The 22130-nt window shown below is 40.9% G+C and overlaps 1 protein-coding gene across 1 annotated transcript in view; it reads left to right on the top strand.

The window, feature by feature from the left end:
- Nucleotides 1-22130, top strand: part of LSAMP (limbic system associated membrane protein) — a 658501-nt gene that overhangs the window by 499063 nt on the left and 137308 nt on the right. The window lies entirely within an intron of this gene.

The raw sequence follows: 22130 nt of genomic DNA, 5'->3' as shown, positions 1-22130 counted from the left end.
TGATTTAGCCAGATCAGCAAAAATCTGGGACCCCCCCCAATCCTGGATCTAGATCACACACCCCTACTGTCTAGGTTCCAACTCTCACTAGCCGTTTGGACCCTGGTGAACCTCTGAACATGGGCAATATGTAGGAAGATATATCACACTAGGTTAGCAGCTAAAGAAAATAAAGGAAATTAATAATGTCTAGTTATAGCACTTGAAAGTTACAAACGATACCTTAATATCAGGATGCATGCACATCGGATTAGAGACTCTGGGAGTAGAGACAGACTTCCTCTTCCTCTCCCCTCCATCACAGATGAGCCACCCTGCAGAAAAGGCTGCAGAGCCTTTTAAACACCCTGCTCGGGGTGGGGGTGGGGGTGTCCTCTCTTCCTCCTTAGGAGTTAGGATCAGCCTTCTCACACTCCATGACCAAGTTGGCTCCTTGGCACATAGGCCACGGAGCTGTTTTTTATGATATACTAAAAGGCTACAAAAACATCCATTTCTCCATCACAGGATGACAGTTTGAGCAATTTTATGGCACTCTTCTTCCTAAGAAAAGATCCACTTTCCTGAGGCTTGTTCAGAATGGTGAATTAAAGGCTAGCTTGATATCCGGAGGCCTGTTTGATATCTTCTTAGCATGACAACATTGTTCTAGAAATCAACAGAAACCAGAGAGTTTCTGGTGATTCCTATAGCTATGTGACATAACTTCCTGATTTTCTCCAGAAGTGATATCACACTGCATGCGATACTAACATTTAAAAAAAAAAATTCTCCCACCAACACTGAAAGCAGCAGTAGGCCACAAAAATTGCCAGCATGAGGCCTCCCACTATAGCAGGAGGCCAGGCAACCCTAATCATAACACTAATAGCAGATCTCCTCCCTCTCAAATCAGCAGGGAATAAAACAGTGCAAATAGAATATTCTAACTCTATAAATAAAATAAAACAGTGCAATCCTAAGCAGTGTTACACTCCTCTACGCCCATTGCCATCAATGTTGAGTTTCAGCAGCATAATTTGGCCCAGCTGCAAGAACAAATTGCAGGGAGGGGGGATAAGTTTTTTTTTTTTAAGTCTCAGCAGAAAGTAGGGAAATAAAAATATTTTCAACTGATACCTAAAGGTTTGGTGACAGACATATCACTGTGAGGAAAGAGATCTGCTGTTGAAGTTCCACAACTCACCTGCCTTGCCTTGATACATAATGGCCCACAGAGCAAGACCTCAGAGTAAGAGATTAAGCGACAGACAGCCTTCTGTGGGAACAGATGGATACCCTTGTCCCAAGTTGTTTAGGGCTTTTGTTCTTTTTAAGAATGGACTTGTATCTTTTTTATTAATGTAACCCACAGGGCTTTTTTTCAGCAGGAATGCGGTGGAATGTAGTTCCAGCACCTCTTGAAAATGGTCACATGGCCGGTGGCCCCACCCCAGATCTCCAGACAGAGGGGAGTTTAGATTGCCCTCCATGCCCGCGGAGGGCAATCTAAACTCCCCTCTGTCTGGAGATCAAGGGGCGGGGCCACCAGCCATGTGACCATTTTCAACAAGGGCAATTTAAACTTTTAAAAACTCCCCCTTTGTTCCAGCTGACCCAAAGTGACGTCATTGTGTGGTACTGTGTTCCACCACTGAGTTCCAGCACCTCTTTTCCCAGAAAAAACTGGTAACTCACATTAGGTCCCTGTTATATGCGAGGAAGGCAAATTTATAAATGTTTTAAATGAATAAATATAAATCTTTATATGTAATAAAAAGTGCTCTAAAGGGTGCTGGGAAGCAAACAGATACCCTATGTGAATCTTTTATACAATTTGAGATATGCTGGAAATAGTGAAGACTTGAAACAACTACTGATGGCGGTTAAAGGAGAAAGCACCAAAGCAGGATTACAGCTGAACATCAAGAAGATGAGAGTAATGACCACTGAGGAATTACACAATTTTAAAGATGACAATGAGGATCAAATCCAGCCTGAATTCTAAAATGACAAACCTAAGGCTATCATACTTTGGTCACATCATGAGAAGACAAGATTATCTGGAAAAGTCAATAATGCTAGGAAAAGGGGAAGGCAGTAGGAGAAGAGGAAGACCCAAAATGAGATGGCTTGACTCAATAAAAGAATCCACGTCCTCCAGTTTGCAGGATCTGAGCAAGTCTGTTAATGATAGGATGTTTTGGAGGTCTCTCATTCATAGGATCGCCATAGGTCAGAGGCAGCTTAATGGCACATAACACTCATACATGAGTTCCATACAACTCATGGCAATAAGTAATCGTGCAGCTACATTTGTACAAAATGAAACTTCTGAAGTGTCTTCAAAAACAGTCCCATGTACAGTGCAGTCCTAAGCAGAGTTACACCCTTCATTGGTCCATTGTAGTCCAGTGGAGTTATGGTTAGGATTTCACTGTTATGGTTCTTTGCATCTAACCTGGATACGATTAGAGCTGTTGTAGATCATGCCTGTCAAGGAATTACTACAGCTGATGCACCATCTGAAGCTGGGAAATGGCAGTATATATCACAGAGGAGACCTCAGCCATGCTGTGTAAACATGGATCTTAGCACACCCAGGTTATAAACCTGCTCTTTTAAGAAGAGTGCAACCCTGTCCAGTACAGCCCGAAACCCTGTTTGCTAACCTTCCCCTGACTTTTATTGACCATCAACAGCATCTGCCTCTTATCTGAACTGAGTTTAAGTTAATTGGCCCATTACTCCTTCCAGACCATTACATCCACTGTCTCTTCTGAATCAGATGAAAAGAAGTAGAGTTCACTATCCCCAGCTCACTGATGGCACCTCACTCAGGACCTCTGGGTGTCCTTTCTCAGTTACTTCATGTAGATATTAAACAGCATAGGAGCAACATAGCATAAGTACCATGGACCTGAACAGCTTTCTCACAGCACTACTTCCTGGAACCTCCAGAAGCCCCTCCCAGCAATCTGTTCCAGAATTACCATAGCTGATGGTTACTGTCACCATAGTTGTTGATACTGAAAGCCACAAAGAGGTCCAAGAAAATCAACAGGCTCTTGCCCTCTATGATTTTCCTAGTGAAAGTTTAAATCAGGGTAACTAAACTGGGTCTAAATTCAGATATAAACGGTACTTTTATACCCTATGGTATCCATAATCTCTGCACATTTTTAGAAGGGTTTTGAATACATCAACTTTCTTCCTATTTTATAACCATTATACCCAGATAACATACTCCAGTATTCTCTGTTTTAAAGTGGGAACTATCACTCAGAGATGCTTCAACATACTAGCAACTACAGATCTTTCTGCTGACACAGGACAGGTCAATCCTCATTGTTCAGTGTATATGTCCTCGTAGTTGAAAATGCTTGTACCTGCTTCACGTAAAGACTCCATGTGGTCTAGTGGCTAAAATAATGGACTACGATCTGGGTAACCCAGGTTCAATTTTCTGCTCTGCCATGGAAGCTTGCTGGGTAGCCTTGGGCCAGTCATACACTTTCAGCCTAACCAACTTCACAGGGTTATTGTGAGGAAAAAATTTGAGGAGAATGATGTAAGCCACTTTGGGTGTCCATTGGAGAGAAAGGTGGAGTATAAATGAAATAAAAATTATAAAAAGCAAGAATATGTAGAACACTTTGTGTTTAACTGTTAACAAATGTAATACATAGAGAAGCCCTCCATCATGGAGAAATAATCACACAAAAGCATAGAGACATGAATGCTCAAAATGAAAAATGAAAAAGAGACAAGATGAAACACTTTGAGAAGGCAGAAAAGAGGCCACCACCTTCCATTAAATTCTTCAGATGAGCATGAAGAAAGAGGTTTTGAGACACTAAGCTCATAATGGCTTCTGGCTCTCCATTGCTTCAACATCCCTTTCAGCTCTAGAATTTGCTCTTTGTAGCAGTTTTGTTTGTTTGTTTTCTTATAAACAAAATGTTTAACCTGAGGTGAAACTTTACTATGCCCTGAGGTGGTTGTCACATTGTCTCATGAACAAGAATAATAAGATGGGAGTTATAGTTTCTAACTCATCTTAGTATACAGCAGAAACAATCCAGTTCTGCATTCTGTCAACCAGTTGTATCACTAGCTTCCTTGTCCAGTGTTGTCTGGGTAATTACCTCTGTTTTCCTAGGCCCTATGTTGGAATGATGTTTCTCTATGTTAGTAGAGCAGATCAGTACAGACATCATGTGCTATAAAGAGACTTTTCTATCTGCACAATCACTGCTGCCTGGGGCATTCATCAATAACCAATTATGAGATCATCTTGATTTTCTTGCTTTGTATTTTTACCTCTTTCTAAAAAAAAAAATGTTTCCCCCTTAGCCAAAGCAGAAAAAGTTGGAAAATGGCAGTTTATGAAACATAGCTAATTTCCTCCAGCAGAAACAACTTGCCACCAAAGCTGTTGATACAAATCAGCAATACATATAATGATACTTATTTCATTTCCCAAAGATGTTGAGGCATCATTTCTTTGAGATACAGTTAGCTTTTCAGTCTCTGTTTTCATATTCTCTAAATATTTTTTCCTTTTCATTAAGTTATTTGACCCTGTCATTCCTCAGTCTGCTTATCCCAAAATTGAGATGCTGTTACCAAAATGTCTTTCAAGCAGTTCCTTGGTGTTTGCAGACTTCCATGAAATCTTGTTCAGTAGATTGAAAATGACAACAGATGCATAATATTCACAAAGCAGAATTATAGCAATGGATAACCTAGGAAAGTTCCCAGTTCTCTTGTATCCCTAGAATTCCAATTTCTCTTCCTAAATCTGTGCCAATATTTAATACTCTGTCTTGTTTCAGTAGGAAAATTCTTTAGCAAGAAGAGTTCTAATTGCTCATTCTAAAATGGTTGTGGAGAAAAAATATTGGATTGAAAAGCATAGCTTGTAACCTCTGTAACAGCATCTGAGCTTGAGATGACAGATAAGCATCTCTCCTTCTTCTAAAGGCATCCATATTTCAAGAGGCAGGAGGAATTCACTGATGGAATATTCCTCTATAGCCACAGGAGTGATCTATGGATGCTTCCCTTTCCATAGCTGCTTCTGTTTCACTATACATTATTCCCAAGCAGAAAAATATAATAAAAAGCCAGTAATTGAATTTAGCATCAAGGAATGTATTTCAGAAGCACCCTCCCCCTTGCAGTAACCACAATATTTTCTAAATTTGTGTCAGTTTTCTGCTTGGAAATGGTGATAAGCAGGTTTTGCACTTGGTCTTTATAATTTAGTTAAATATTTTCTGCTGATAACATTTGGCCTCCTTGGGGCCATGTTCTTGTACAATTTTATGCGGAGTTTCTGCAGCATAAATCCACTGGGAGTACTCTGCATAGGACTGCACTGTTGGATTGGTCACATGGTCACACCCCGAGTTTCTTTTTGAATGAACATATTTTTTAGGAATCCATGTTGGAATCAAAGGCATTATTATTCTCACCTGCCACACACCCTCATCCCATCCTATAACACTCTTTTGTACACTTCCCATGAATATGCCTGCCAGGAAAACATCTGAGAAAATTTTTTGGAAAAGGATTCAGAGAGGGAAAAATCCAAATTTGTTCAAAAATTCAGGCATCACTTTTCAGTAATAGTCAGACTCATATCAATTTTTATATCCATTAATGTTCACTTAGTAAGATCTTCTGCGCTTTAAGTAGGATGGGAATGCTAATATGAGTTCTCTAAGCCAAAGAGATGAACACTTCTGCTTTTTGCTAGCTAGGCTCATGGTTAGCATTTTGATACAAGGATTTGGTTTTCAATTAGATAAATCTTTCCAAAAACAGGGCAGCAGAAGCACATGGGAAAATATTGACTAAACACTTGCATGCTCTTGAGCAAAGAACCAATGGCAATTCATAGCATGTAGATGGCAGTGCATCAGTATTCATTTTATGTAAATAATTTCTAGCAGTGTCATAGAAGAGATTAAAGGTAGTATCTAGATATGTAATATGCATACAACGTAAGTTAACATATCAAACAGTGCTTCCAAAAACCACAGGGTCAACAGGACTTGCAACATAAGATGGATTTTTGAAAATTACTGAATCTTCAATGAGAAGAATCCTTAAGAATTACATACCAAATCCTTTTACAGATATACATACTTTTACACATACTTTAAGTGCTGCCCTAGACATGAGCAAAACCATATTTTGGGCAGAATAATTGAAAGTTTTACCAGTTTACTCCATGCAGCTAATACTGTTATTTATGTATGAATATTGTCTTTTGAAGCAACTTCCAATGTAACATTAAAGAGATAAAATTTAAAATAGCAACAATGTTTAAACAAAGTTGTCACAGCTTAACATATTAAAACAACAATAAAGTGTTCCTAGTAGTGAAAAACCAGCAGCAGCAGCAGAAGCAACAACATTTGATTTATATACCGCCCTTCAGGATAACTTAACAGCCACTCAGAGAGATTTACAAAGTATGTCATTATTTATTTATTTATTTATTTATTTATTTATTTATTTCATATTTGTATTCTACCCTCCCTGCAAGCGGGCTCAGGGCAGATAACAACCTTAAAATCATCTTAAAACGTTCCATACTAAAACACTAAACATCATATAAAAATAGCAGCACTCTTTTCCTGTCAGCAGCAATACAACTATTAACAAACAATGCAGCAGTACAACTAGATATAGCAGCACAAGTAACAGCAGCTGAAAAACAAACAGTGGTGGGCAGCTTTCACAAGGAGGGGGGTAGATGTTGCATCCTCCGGCCAGCAGAGGCCCAACCTCAGCTATGAGCCTGGCGGAACAATGCTGTCTTACAGGCCCGGTGGAAAGATAGTAAATCCTGCCGGGCCCTGGTCTCAGTAGACAGAGCATTCCACCAGGTAGGGGCCAGGACTGAGAAAGCCCAGGCTCTAGTCGAGGCGAGGCGAGCCTCCTTGGGGCCAGGGACCAATAACAATTGCTTTTCTCCTGATCGGAGGGTCCTCCAAGTATGCTGGCCCCAGTCCACACAAGGCCTTATAGGTCAATATCAGAACCTTGAACCTGATCCGGTACTACACTGGCAGCCAATGCAGCTCGTGCAGTATTGGTGTAATATACGCCCTATTTGGTGCTTTCATAATGATGTGCGCCGTTGCATTTTGCACCAGCTGCAATCTCGGGGTCAGGCTCAAGGGTAGGCCCGCATAGAGCAAGTTACAGTAATCTAACCTAGAGATGACCATTGCCTGGATCACTGTAGTTAAGTCACAGGTAGACAGGTAGGGGACAAGTTGCCTGGTCTGCCACAGGTGGAAAAAAGAAGACCTGACAGCTGCTGCAACCTGTGCCTCCATTTTCAGGGAGACATCCAGGTTCACCCCCAGGCTCCCAACCCTCGGAACTGGCACAAGCTATGCCCCATCGAGGGTCGGAGCCGGGGTCCTGAACCCAGTCCCCCATGGCTCAAGTACAGGACTTCCATCTTTGTTGGGTTCAGTTTCAGTCAACTCTGTTTCAACCAATCCCCAGAAGAATCACCCTGTGAGGTGGGTGGGGCTAAGAGAGCTCTGGAAGAGCTGTGACTGACCCCAGGTCACCCAGCTGGCTTCTGTTGGAGGAGGGGGAAATCAAAACTGGCTCTGCAAATAAGAGTCCTGCCACTCTTAACCACTACACCAAATTAGCATAAGATAGTTGTGAGGCCAACTTGCAACTCTCTTGGCTTTACCAGAAATGAATGTAGGCAAGTCAAAATTGTTATTTTGCCACCATCAGCTGGGCAAGATCCACCTCCTTTGCCTTTCAACAGATAAAGGCTTGGCAGAGAAGAAGAAAAGCAATAGGACAGGCCAACCAGAGATGGCATGTTCATGCCAGTTCCAGAGTTTACCTTGTATGAATCTCCCTACTTGGTGAATGGCTGTTGAGCTGGACCATTTTCACACGCCTGTTAATGCCTCCGGAAAATCACGCAAAACTCGCGGCATGACGTCTTCATAGCGTGATTTCCCGTGTAATGGTGTGATGACGTCAGAAATTGTGCCATTAAACAGGAAGTCATGCTATGAAGACGTCATCATGCTGCGAGTTTTGCACAATTTTCTGGAGGTTTTAGGCATGTGTAAACAGCACTGGTTTCTTTATACTCACCCTCCCTCTAAATGTTATACAGATACCAAATCCATAGCTGCTTATAGGAACATCACATTGAAGTGGTTTAAGGTCAGAATATAAGGCACACAGTGTTCCTAATGAGAAAATGTAAATGTTGGTATTGGGGCCAGATTATAAGATGATGCTGAGGATCCTAGTTAACTTTATAAATGTTCTGCTGTAGCTACACAAGTCCTTAGATTTGGTTCTAATTTAGCAGCAAAAAGCAGATTGGGGCGAGCTAAAATTAATCAGGACCAAAGTGCTAGGGAAAAGAGAATATAACACTATTTTCACAAACAAAAGAGCATCCTTCAACTGAGCTTCCTTAAACCACCCCACCCCCACCCCAAATCCCCCCACTGTATTTTGACTGATAGTTGTCTGTAACCAGTGTTAGGAGGAAATGTTCCAGAGAGACTTGTTTTCAAAAAACAAACTTAATGAAAGGTAAACTTTTAATGCTACTTTCTGGTGTTCCTTTCTAGGCTTTATGGCTTTTATGTTATTGATTTCTTTTTCATATGGAACCCAAAATACATTCAAACACCTTTCAAACAATACAGAAAGTCAAGAGGTCAGATTCAGTTTTACATTAGTGAAGCTGGTTTCAAACCACTTGAAGTGAGACCTGCTTCTAAACTTACTTTACCTTCTATAACTTGCTTGAAAAGTAATTTCCTCTCCCCAGCTAACCCTGAAGACTATTTTCATTTTTTAAATATTTATATAACAATATTGAGCAACAGGCTGCATTTCATGATTTTCAAATGTGTGAATACAAACCACAATTTACATTTTTTAGGCACAAATCAATGTTCTGGGGAGAAATTCTTCCATGTTTGTACTTTTAGGAGTAGAATGCATAGCAAAGTGGCTCTTCATCCCCCCTCACCACACCACCTACCTCCTTTTTTAGGACACTATAACCAGGACATTAGTAAACCATGCTTTCAAAGACAGGCTTTTTTCTCTGTAAACCAAAAGAATCTGAGAACCTCAGAGAAATCAACTGATTTTTTTTTACTGGGGTAGTTAATGTTGCAACCCATTCCAGCAATGCAAAGGCTCCCTGCAATGTGTATAGAAAAATGTGTGTCTCAGAGAGAAAGAGAGCGAGAAACATGGCAACATCCAAATCTGTAATTCTTTTGTGCTGTAGATCTTGTTTGAGCTAACCCAAACAAATGTGTCCCAACCAGCTGAAGACAGTATTTTGCAAAAGTTCCTGAAACACAGTGATGTTCTTCCTGAGCTACTGAAAAACAAGGCTGAACAAGAGGGTAAAGCAACTGAAGAATGTAAAAAAATATTTCTTCTTCATTAAAAGAACACCATGATTATGTTAAGTTTACAAACGTTTTGCTGTAGTTACCCAAGTCCTTGGACTTTGCTTTAAGAAGAGCACACAAGGTGACCCATTCTTGCTCAAAACCATCTGATCCATATATTGCTATTGGCCCATTATTTTTTTATTCATTTCAATGGATCCAAATGGTGTTTTTCTGTGAACAAAGTGCAATGAATGGACAGAAAGACAGCCACAGCTTAAATGGAGCTCCGCAATATACTCCCTTGACCTTAGGGATAGACATACATCCATTACCATCTCTGGCCTTTACAGCAATTACATCTATCCTGTGGAATGGCTTTCCTCAATGTCAGAGAGACACCTGCCATGTTAGTTTTCAGGAGACCTTTTGATAGTGAATAGAGGCAATGTTTTTGACTATCTGTTCTTGTCCAATTTTACTTAACTTCCCTTGTATAATTTTACTTGTAAAATTGTCTTTTAACCCCTATTGCAAGTGACTTTCAGTCGACTGCCACCTTTTTAGATAAAAGAATTTTAAATACGTTTTCACCAGTCTTACTTTCCTCATACCTCCCATTAGGAAGGACATCTTCTCTATCTGGGTTCAAGCAAATCCAAGGAGCAACAGTACTCAACAAACCAGTTTGTTAATTCAGATGTTGTAACAAGTCAGAATTAGGACAAACTGTGATTAACAAACCCCATACAAAATTTAGCTTGAAACAGCTGTTGATGCCAACCAGTAAATTCTGGATTGTAGAGCTTGTGGTTTCAGATACAGTTAACAGGTTTTGATCATGTGATGGTTTATCAGGGAGCAAGAATGCAGTTCGAATGTTTCCAAAAGATTACCAACATATGGACTGGCTCTTTTAACCTTGAATTTGCACAGAACTTTTTAACAGATGTGTTCATATACAATGCTGGTGATGACTCTGCCCTTTATCAAACATTGCCCAGACCATAATAACACCTTTTCTTATCATTGACACATCATGATTTTTACTAATCTGCAAAATTAAAACAGTACTCTGTATTGTTCTAACATAACGTATCCTGATTATAAGTCACCTTTTAATGCATTGATTTTTTTTGCCCTCAGCTATTCACCCACTTCATTTCTGTTTGCACTCATCATGTGAAGACAATAAATGTGGCATAATTACTATGGTTTCATAAGCTTATTATGAAGAGATTTAGCAATTTTTTTAACTATACTTGCCTTAAGTGAAGACGAGAAGGGCTGATAAAGGAGGGTGAGGTGATAGGAGTACCTTGATGCAGGTTAGATCGGGTGTTCACTGGAAAAGATCTGCTTTTATTCATAATATTCAAATACATGAGAAAGCTTCTGATACAACACTAGATTGTGCTTCAGAAGTCTGTAAGGGTGAGAGCTAACCTGGGCAAAATCTTTGTATTTTCAAGCCTCATCTAGCCTATGCTTTTGATTGCTAATGAGGAGGTTTTTACAATCATTTCAGTGTGTTACACTGTCAGTGCAATCCCAAAATAAGTTTCACTCTTCTAAATTCCATTAACTTCAATGGATTTAGAAGGGTATAACTCTGTTCAGGATTGCACTCTATGTTCCCTATCCATTAAATTTACCTCTCCAAAAGTACATCCTGCTGGGAGCTCTTTTATTGCCATACATCCCCCGCACACCAAATAACAGCCTCCCAATCAGCACACTTTGATACTATAGTGCCTTTTTTTAAAGCCTGGAAGGGGGTAAGCTAGGTAATTGCCTAATCCCAGATAAAGACAGTGATTATCTTGGCATGAGCTAATTTGCCTAGGAGACAGTTGATCTCCATTTGGTACTTGTGGGGAAGCTTTGGACATTTTATTTCCCTCCAACAAGGTCAAATTCCACATATCATATATAATAAAAATATACTTCTAATTAAAAACTTAGATCAATGAAATATTGTTTTAATATTTGTTGTGACCTCCAAATTCAGTCATCACTTTTGCCTGAGGAAAAATATTGTGTGGCTTGCCGTTACTAATTTCCACATGTATGAAGACTTGAAACTGTATTGTTAGAACTCTTTATTCAGTGTTAACATTGAACTCTTTTACATCCACGAGTATCAAAGAAGATTTCAGCAGTTTTTGAGTCCCCTTTTCTGTTTGCTAGAAGACTGAGGTTGCATGAAGACATGCTGATGACAGAATAATTGTGTAAAGTGTTCAACACAGAAAGACAATGCAGAGCTGGAATATCATTAATAAAAGAGAAAAGTGATACACCGGATGCCATTGGATAGGACTACGATAGGCTACAGGTATCCATCGCCAGCCTCCAGGTGGGGCCTGGAGATCTCCTGGAGATCTCTTTCCAGACCACAGAAATTAGTTCCCCTGGAGAAAATGGCTGCCTTGAAGGGTGGACTCTGTGGCATTATAAGTATAACCTGCTGAGGTCTTGTCCCAATCCCCATTCTCTTCAGACTTTGCCCTCCCCAATCTCCAGGAATTTCCAACCAGAAGCTCTCAAGTCTAGGGAGTGGGGAAAATGTCACAAAAGCAATAAAAAACACTAGCAGTAAAAATATTTCACTCTGTGAAAGAAGAGCCCCAGTGCAAAAGAAGGAAAAAAAGAAAACAGTGAAAGTTTTCTCAAAGTTGAGTGACTCACAGTGTGAGAATTAAAAGAGTCAAAAATCAAAGCCTCACCATGACATTGAAAGCTGCTGGAGATACAGGACACCAAGAGAGAGAGTGTTGTTCCAGGAGACCTTTGAAGCAGAACAATTCCTTTTAATGGTCACCTTGCCTTCAGGTTCTAACAATAGTCCTGTGTGCTGCATGCACTACATTTTTCTCTGACAAGTGTCAGCCACAGCTATGACACATCCTTTTTTCATAGCACTTAAAAACTGGACCATCTGATAAAATATATATTCTATTATAATAGTGAAGTAATTTTATTATAAAAATGGCAGTATTTTCTTTTCCTTGCTTGAAAGATTTCCTTGCCCTACGGTGTGTTTGAGAAAATGATCATCACTGACTCAATATGTAGGTGATGAATGGCAAGTATTGGACAAGAAAAATGACAAATATAGATTCAAAGAGAAGCTGGAATCACACTAGGCCACCCAAAAATGGATATTCAGTATGAAATGAAAATCCAGTTTATTATCCAACTTTGAAGAAACAGTTATCTAGCTATAGACTGATAATGTGTAGTAGATTTTCACCAATCTGGGAGTGAGCATTGGCATAACAGTTCCAGTTCAGTAAATTTCTCCAGGAGAAAACAGAAATTATATATGTGGAGAAGGACATAATATGTGAATATCCTTGGAGCAGCCTCCAGAAGCTGAAAAATTTGGGGCTTATTTATGTGTTATACCAAAGTATGCAATTCAACTATTTGGTATGCCATTAGCTTTGAAGGGGTGGGGGGCTTCAACTCAAAGAGAACTGGGTAACCAAAAAGACTGAAAGAACAAAGAAAGGAGGGGGAAACTTTATACATACAATTGCCAATACTAATGCCAAACCTCACTCAAATGTAGTACCAAAATGTTTAATAAAATTCCAAGAATTAAAACTGTATGATTAAAACAATATCACTCTGGTTCCATATATACCTTCTCCTAGTGTAGAAATCGTTGAACAGTTGTACTCATACACATGGGGATTTTGTATTAGGCATCTTAAACGATGACCAGGTACTGTTACATACATACATCACTATATACATGTAACCAATTGTAGCTATTTTAGCTTTTGGATTCCTTTTAGCTATATACAGCATTCTTGATACGATTTATCCTGACCCAGCTTATACAGATAGGGTTGCCAGGTCCAGGTTGGGAAATTCCTGGAGATTTGGGGGTGGAGCCCAGAGAGGGTGGGGTTTGGGGAGGGGAGGGGCCTCAGTGGGGTATAATGCCATAGAGTTCACCATTCAGAACAGCCATTTTCTCCAGGAGAATTGGTCTCTGTTGCCCGGAGATCAGTTGTAATTCTGGGAGATCTCCAGCTACCACATGGAGGCTGGAGTGGCAACCCTATGTAGAGATCTTAGAGATCTGGACTACTGAAAATTATAATCTAATTATGTCTTTGATAGTCCTGTTCTATTTGAATGGGGAAGTGGGACCTACTCATTCCTTGAGTAGCTATATATTTTTCCTGTTTTTTCAGTGCTTGGTTATGCATTCTATAATTTATGGTGTATATAAAACAAATAAAGACCATTGAGGAAGGTATCATGGTCAAAACACATATGGTTACATGCATGTAATGATGCATGTTAGCAGCCTTGATGGCTCTTATGAGGACAGAAAGGCAGGATATAAATTTTGTTAAATAAATAAATAAATAAATTGTGATGATGGTAGTTTGTGTTAGTCAGCACCGCCGTCAAGCATACAAGGAGCATGCTTTTATTTAGTAAAGAAAACAAGTGTCTTTTTAAAAAAGAACTCCACTTAGGATAGGAAAGAGAAGAGACAGGGTGTAGTTTCTCTGTCAAAGCTAGGCTGCTGGTGGATGCAAGAAGCATGTCCTCCTGACTCCATGGTTGCAATATTGAGAGGAGATGCAAGCACGTGAGGGTGAAGCAGGAAGGAAGGATGTCCCTGAGAATAGCAATCTACATATCACAGAGATTGCTCTAGTAGGTAGGTGAAATGCACATGCCCCGACTTCTCTCTACCTCTCTCTCTCTATTGCAGGCCCCCCTCTAAAACTTGAGACAAGGAACAGCATAAAGTTCTTCACTTCTTACAGTTTGCAGGTGCCACAGTTGATGGCAATTTTGGCTATAGACAGTCACAGTCAGGGATAAAGCATTTTCCAATTTATTGCCAGCAACAATCATACTCCCCTCCCCCCACCGATGCTGAGGGCCATTTTATCTTTTTTTAAAATCCAGATAATGCTTCTTACCTGCATGTTGAATTGGTTTGCTGATTACTCCATGTAGCCAGTGAATGCTGCACGATGGCATCTGAATAGATGCCCATGACTGCCAGGTCCATGTGAATAGGCAGCACTGGCAGCAGAAAACAAGTGAGGGTGCTGTGCCATGAAATCTTTTGCACGCCCTCTCTCCCTTTTCAAAGCTGAACATTTGTACTGATAGCTGTCACCTCAATTATGGGAGGTGACCACTAGTTTAAATTGCTTTCAAAAGGGAATAGACTGTTCAATGATTTATCTATTTATTTGTTTTATAACAACAACAACAACATTTGTTTTATATACCACCCTTCAGGATGACTTAACACCCACTCAGAGTGGTCTACAAAGTATGTTATTATTATCCCCACAACAAAACACCCTGTGAGGTGGGTGGGGCTGAGAGAGAGCTCCTAGAAGCTGTGTCAGTCCCAAGGTCACCCAGCTGGCTTCAAGTGGAGGAGTGAGGAATCAAATTTGGTTCTCCAGATTAGAGATCCGCGCTCTTAACCACTGCACCAAATTGGCTTTTAAACATTTCTATGCTGCTTTTCCAGTCCACTCAGGGCCTACAATATGGTGAACATTAGAACATTCCAAACATTTAAAATGAATTTAGCAAGTTGTAAATCAGAGGGCTAATATGAGTTAGTAAGGGAATGTCAAACAAAACAAAAAATTCTTTCATGCAGACCAGTGGAAGACAACTATAGAGGGAGACAAATGAATCTCTCTGGAGAGGGAGTTTCAAACGTTTCTTTGTCATGACAACACTTTCTCAGATTGTTACCCAACTAGCCTCAGATGATGGCGGCACTGGAAACAGGGCCTCTGAAGATGACCAGCGTGGTTGGGTGTGCTGGCCCCAAATCATATAGGACTTCAAAGGTCAGTACCAGCACCATGAATTGGACCCAGAAGCAAATTGAAAGCCACTACAAGACTGAAGTGAAATGGTTTCTATGACCTAGTCCAGTCAACATTCTGGCCACAGCATTTTGAGCCAACTGTAGCTTTGGGTCAGTCTTCAAGGGCAACCCCATACAGAGCACATTACAGTTGTCTAATCTAGATAATACCTGAGAATATATTACAATGGCAATTTTTTTTGTCACTGTCTTGGAGGATAGGGTCATCAACATCAGCCACGATGGATAAATGGAACCTCCACGTTCTGAAACAGTATGTCACTGAATACCAGGCTCACAACAATGTGGGAAGACTGTTTCCTTCATGCCAATTACGTATTTCCCAGAAGCATCTAGCTGATAATGGTGGAAAAGAGGACATGTGGGTAGGTGAACCCTTGATGTCATCCAGCATGGTTCTTCTTATATCCTACAAAATCTTAAAGCCTGGATAGAGTGTGTGAAGGCAGGGAGGCACTGGAATAACGGAAACATAAATTGGTGAGATCTGAGTTTATCTTAGATTTGAATTCTGACTGATCAGAAAGCCATAGGGCCCCATAATCATATACAACATACAGCCACAATATTCTTTAGTGGTGGTAGAACTGAAGCAATACAACCCTTACACATCTGCTGCAGACAATCTGTGATATTTGATGCCTTCCTTTAGCTGGCTTCTGAGGATTCATCTTGGTGCTGTTACACGCTGGCAGGCCTAGCAAGTTGTAAATCAGAGTGTTCAATTCCTGCTGGAATTGAACAGCTCTGGAATTGAACATGTCAGAGAGCAGAGCAGGCCTAACTATCCCTTCCCTAGTATAAAACCAAGAACTGTTCCATAGCTTTGCTTAAGAAATAGTATCAGATTCCTGACTGCCTTTCACCATATGTTGAGGCACAGATTTACTGTGACAGTCACAGGTGAGTAATAGTTTGGAGACATGATAGGTTTGAATAGAACAGGAGCAGAATACAGAAGTTCAGGTAGGCTGTGATTTGTGAATTGTATGTGGGGATCATTCTGACTGAGCTCTGACACTGGCAGCACTGTGGCATAACTAGCCACTGTGAATCGAGACAACCTCCTAATAGCTTTGCCTACCTGCTGTGTTCAGGGGTGGCTGAGTTATTCCTGACAGAGTAAATGACAAGCCCTGGAAAAAAAACAGCAACAACAAAAAGATTCAGTGATGAAGTTGCTGGAGAACAAAAGACGCTCATTTATGATGAACTTTACTGCGTTCAATGAGAATTGCTTCTTCAGTCCTCCTATCTACATTTGAGGTGGCTTTGTTTAGATAAGATGAGAGGCTGGTGTTTGGAAAACCAATATTTCAATCAAGGGTTGCGAATAAAACTGTCAAAGTCATTCAAGGACATGAATTTAACACAAGGTAGTTAACTCTTAAGAAAAGAGGATGAAGGAAGTCATAGAGGACTGTGTGCCCAGTCTTAGGACAAATGTGTTGTAAGTTTTGGGTGACTCAGTCAGTTGTCAAGTGGGGTTTGATTGTTCATAGCAGAAAACAAAAAATACTTTATAATCAGTACTAACTGGAAAGTTTAGTGACAGAGAGACTTATAATAATTAGATGTAAAAATAGGAGAGTGAACTTCAGAATGAGCTAGGAAACAGTTTGTATGCAGTAGCTGCTTGTGCATTGGGTAAAATCCCACTTTCAGGGGAAACTCAGTATTTGTTTCTGCAACAGAGTAGTTTCCGTCATGCTATCCAGTACAGTGTTTTTTTACCCATGGGTTGGGACTGTCAAGGGAGTCACAGAACCTTACATGCTGAGTTTTGAGACATTATAAAGCTACCATATTTTTTGGCTGCATTTTGGAAGACCTGTCATGAGCATGCATGTGTAAAGAGCAAGGGCGGCTCCTGTTTCTCTTTGCATGCTGAGAGACTAACAGGAAATCAAGATGGGTCACTCAATGGTAGAGAGGATTTTTCTGTGGCTTGTTTCTACTGTGGTGCATCTCCTGACTCTCAGAATGTATTTCCCCTCTGTGTGTGTCTCCATCTGCTGCTCACAGATCTTGATACTGACGCAGATGTGGCCCTTTTCACACTGCTTACCTTGACTCGCAACGACGCAGAACATCGCGCTAAAAATGCAGAACGTTGCGTTTTGTTGCTCAAGATTTGCATGACATCACGCAAATCTCGCGTGACAAAAGGCAACGGTCCGTGTTTTAGCGCGATGTTCTGTGTCGTTGCGAGTCAAGGTAAGCAGTGTGAAAAGGGCCCTAATCTCTGATTCCCCTTGATATTTGGGCTTGCAGCTTGGCGAGTCCCAGGTTTGGAAAGGCTGAAGACCACTGGTTTAATAGACTGCATTATTAATATTACCTTGTGACACCATTAAGTAAACTGAATCACCGTGGAAAAAGAGTTCCTAAAATTGTTTCTTAGCACCTCTTTCTTTTCTCCCTGTTCTCTTCTGTTTCTCCTATTCATTGGTGCCAACTCCATTTTTCTTCATTGACCTAATAAGGCCATTAACAGTGCAATCCGAAGCAGAGTTACTCCAGTTTAAGCACATTGCTTTCAATAGGCTTAGACTGGAGTAACTCTGCTTAGGATTGCACTGCAAATGTCAGTATAGAGTTGTAGCTCTATCAAAGAGGAATATTGTTTGAAACATATATGTAGCTATACCAATTCTACCATATCTTATCATGAAAACAGACCCCACCCCCAAAAGTGAAGCAAGAACAGGATGTATATTAAGGATCTCTGACTTATGTACACAGCTCTCCCCACCCATTTTGCGTGAATGGGTCATTCTGATGTGGGATCCTTTTCAAGAATTTTGAGAGTATTTCAGGCTGAGGAGGGAGAATAGAGGAAGGTGACTCAGGAAACAGCTGTTTTGTGGCACCTGGTCCCTTTAAATTTTAAAGGCTTGTTATTTTCTATTAATCTGAGGCCATGTCTGTTCTCATAGAAAATAGCAATCTTGTCTGGGGGTGGCCCCAGCACTCCCATACCTACCAGAAGTGAATGGGAGAGGGCCAACTGGACCAGGCTGCCTGACTGCAGGCCACATACATCAGGATTCACAGCTCCTCTGCTGGCCAACAGAGCAGGGAAATCCACCCTCCAAATTGTTGGTGCCACGAAGCCAGGCCTGCTCATGAAGCTGATGCTATGGCTGACCCAACAGAACCAGGCAAGAGAAAACCCATTTGCTGCATGGGCAGGCCCTGAATCTTAATGTCCTGGCATCAGCTGGCTGGAGAGGAGGCAGGGCAACCATTTAATGGAGGTTAGGGCAGAGGCCAACCTTGCTCAACCACACCCAATTGGCCATAGTCCCTGCCAATCAACACAGGAGGGCGGGGCAGGAAGAGGTCAGAAAGAGGAAGCAGTAGGCATACCCCAGGGAGTCTTCTTCATAAAGGCCAGGGTCTCAAGTCTGGAAGGAAATGCTAACACTCCTGGAAGCTAACTTGTAACATGATGGAGTAAGTAGGAAGAGAGAAGGAAGACCTAGCTTGCTGTTTAGGGGTGTGCAGTTCAGTTTGAAATTTGGTTTAAAATAGCAAATATTGCCTGATTTGGTGATATTGTGATATTTTGAAACAAACCATGGAATACTGATTTTTTAGCAAATTAATTAGGTAAAAAAATTAGAAAAATTGTTTTCTAATTCCAGTTCTCTAGGCCCCAAAACAATGTGCCCCCAGCCATTCCATGTTTACTAAAAGGGAAAAGTCAAAGCTGACTCCCACTGGGTAGACCTGGCGCCTATGGACCAAGCACTACTAAACAGCTGTTCTGATTCCAAAAAATTCAGCCTTTCTCCCACCCCCGAATCAAAATCCTGAACTGGTATCAGCACCCCTGACAATTCAAGATAATAAAGCGAGTGCCCTTCCAGATCCAAAACAATATCAATTTTTTAAACTCCCCAGGTTTCCATGATCTGTTGATGGATTCTAAGTGTTCTAGTGGTCCACTATTAATTTTCAAAAAGTAAATGAAACATGTATATGGAAGGTTTAATGAGCTGTCCAGTGGGGTGCTGCAGGGCTCGGTTTTGGGCCTGGTACTTTTCAATATTTTTATCAGTGATCTGGATGAAGGGGGTAAATGGGCTACTCATCAAATTTGCTGATGATACCAAATTGGAAGGAGTGGCAAATAGAGATGGGCACGAACAGAAAAAAAACTGAACATAATGTTCGTTTTTCGTTGCCATTCACGAACAGGGACTCATGAACAACCACGGACATGGCCCTGTTTTCCGAACATGTTCATGGTTGGCTGTTCGTGGGGGCCAGCAGGCTCTCCTCCAGCCATCATCCAAGTCAAGATCCCTACTGCACCACTCCCAGAAACCTGACCTGAGCAGGCACCAGGAAAGGTACTAGTAATAAATAATGGCTTGGCCCAGAGCCTGGCAGCAGCCCTGGAACTTGAAGGGGTAGATCCCTATTCCACCACACACAAAGAAAATTCAAGCTCCAATGCACTCTCTCTGTCAAAATGCCAACAGCAACTCTCTCTCTCTCTCTCTCTCTCTCTCTCTCTCTCTCTCTCTCTCTCTCTCTCTCTCTCTCTCTCTCTCTCTCTCCCCACTGTCTGCAAAGTCAGAGCTGGGAGCCCCCCTCCCCCCTGCACTTTGCTCCCTTGTTGTAACAAATTTGGAGCTCCTCACTTGAAAGGAAGACCTGCCTATCAAGCTAAATTGGGCTTAAATTGGGGTTTCCAGGGCAACAGCAGGAGTTCAGACAGACAATCCCTGCCTAAGTTGCCAAGGGAATTGATTGCAGGTGCCAGACTGTCTGGCTTCACGAATAGCAACGATCAGCAACGAACGACGCTTGCAATGACCACCTGTTTGTTTAGAATGGGGCCTCATGAACAGCGTGTTCGCAAACAGCAGATTGGGCTGTTAGTGGCTTTTTTTCAGTTCGTATCGCTGTTCGTGCCCATCTCTAGTGGCAAACACCCAAGATAGAGTTAAAATTCAACAAGACCTGAATACTTTGGAGAAGTGGGCAGTTGTGAACAGGATGCAATTCAACATAGATAAGTGCACAGTATTACATCTGGGCCACAAAAACGTGATACTGGATGGGGGATACACTTCTGGGTAGTAGTGTATGCGAAAGAGATCTTGGGGTAAGAGTGGACTGTAAACTAAATATGAATAGTCACTGTGATGTGGTGGCAAAAAGGCAAACTCATTTTTAGGTTGTATCAAAACCGTCATTGCATTGAAATCGTTAGAGGTCATAGTCCCTCTCTATACTGCCTTGGTCAGGCCGCACCTGGAGTACTATGTGCAGTTCTGAAGGCCCCACTTCAAAAAGGATGTGGACAAAATCAAGAGGGTGCAGAAGAGAGTGCCATGGATAATCAGGGGTCTGGAGACTGAGCTCTATGAGGAAAGGCTGAGGGCCTTGGGAATGTTTAGTTTGGAGAAGATGAGACTGAGGGGGGGACATGATTGCTCTCTTTAAATATTTGAAAGGCTGTCATTTAGAGGAGGGCAAGGAGCTGTTCCAGTTGGCAGCAGAGGATAGGACTCGAAGCAACAGGCTTAAATTACATACAGAAAGGTATTGGCTGGATATTAGGAAAAACTTTTTCATGGTGAGAGTAGTTCAAAGATGAAACCAGCTGCCTAGGGAGGTGGTAAGCTCCCCTTCACTGGCAGTTTTCTAGAAGAGGCTGGATGAATATTTGTCAAAGGTGCTTTAGGCTCACCCTGCATTGGGCAGGGGGTTGGACTAGAAGGTCTGTATGTCCCCTTCCAACTCTGTGATTCTCTGTGTGATTCTGTGTGATTATTGTGCAGTGCTGGAAAATATTTTAGTTCAAATGAATCCAGTCTTCCTTCAGAATCATGTTAAAGATGGGGAGTGTATGCCGCTGTCTTTATGCATTCTGCAGCACAGCATATCTGCAAAGCAAAACTGTTTTCCTCAGCAGGAGGGTGGTTTGGTGTATTAATTTAGAGGAAATTGCCAGCACTGATTGAGATGGATTTAGAAGAGGATAGACAAATTTAATGATGGTGGCTTGAAAAAAGAAGTGGTTTAATGACTCTGAAGGTGGATACAGATTTAAAGAAAATTGTTCTGCTTTCTGTCTATATGTAAAGGTTGTAATTAACATTGTTTTTCTAAGTGGCTCCTTCCCTTTCAGCAGGAGTTCCTCTGTTTTCCTTTTTATAGATTTGTAGTTGCAACAATGGCCAAAACCTTATTGTCAGGTGATCTTTAAAAAAAATACTATTGGAATCATGGCTTTCACATGACAGTTGAAGATAACAAAGTCATCTTTTTCATGGTTCACAATTGGCTGCCTCAGTCATCCAACTGTTCTTTCCTTTTTGAAAAAAGTGGTATCCTTGTTAAATAAATAATAATATGTGATTATAAACCAAATCCACTTTACAAATTAATTTCATATTATCAGTTATCCTGAAGAATACATACAGGCGAATTCCGTCATCGAATTTGGAGTTCCCAAACATTAAAAATGTTCAATTTTTGATTCCCTCCAAAATTCAACATGCTTTGAGTTTGTATAATATGTTAACGATCATTAAACTAATTCCTCAGCTCTTAATAAACCATTCTGGTTTAATCATTAAATTCATTGGGGCAATATCTGGCAAAAATTCATAACAGCAGTCAAACAAAATCTCAGGCCTCTTATATGCTATTAAATTTATTTATATGTCTTAACTATATATATTTTTACCTTCAGTCCCCTCTAAACTGGAGATTTTAGGGACTGACAGTGGGACCTTTGGCATGGAAACCTGATACTCTGCCACTGAGCTGTAGGATCTCCTCACAGTGACAATTACATA

Source organism: Eublepharis macularius, chromosome 3 (genome assembly GCF_028583425.1).
Source record: "Eublepharis macularius isolate TG4126 chromosome 3, MPM_Emac_v1.0, whole genome shotgun sequence".
Lineage (NCBI taxonomy): Eukaryota > Metazoa > Chordata > Lepidosauria > Squamata > Eublepharidae > Eublepharis > Eublepharis macularius.
Note: the sequence above shows the minus strand (reverse complement) of the source record. Positions and strands in the feature narration are given on the sequence as shown.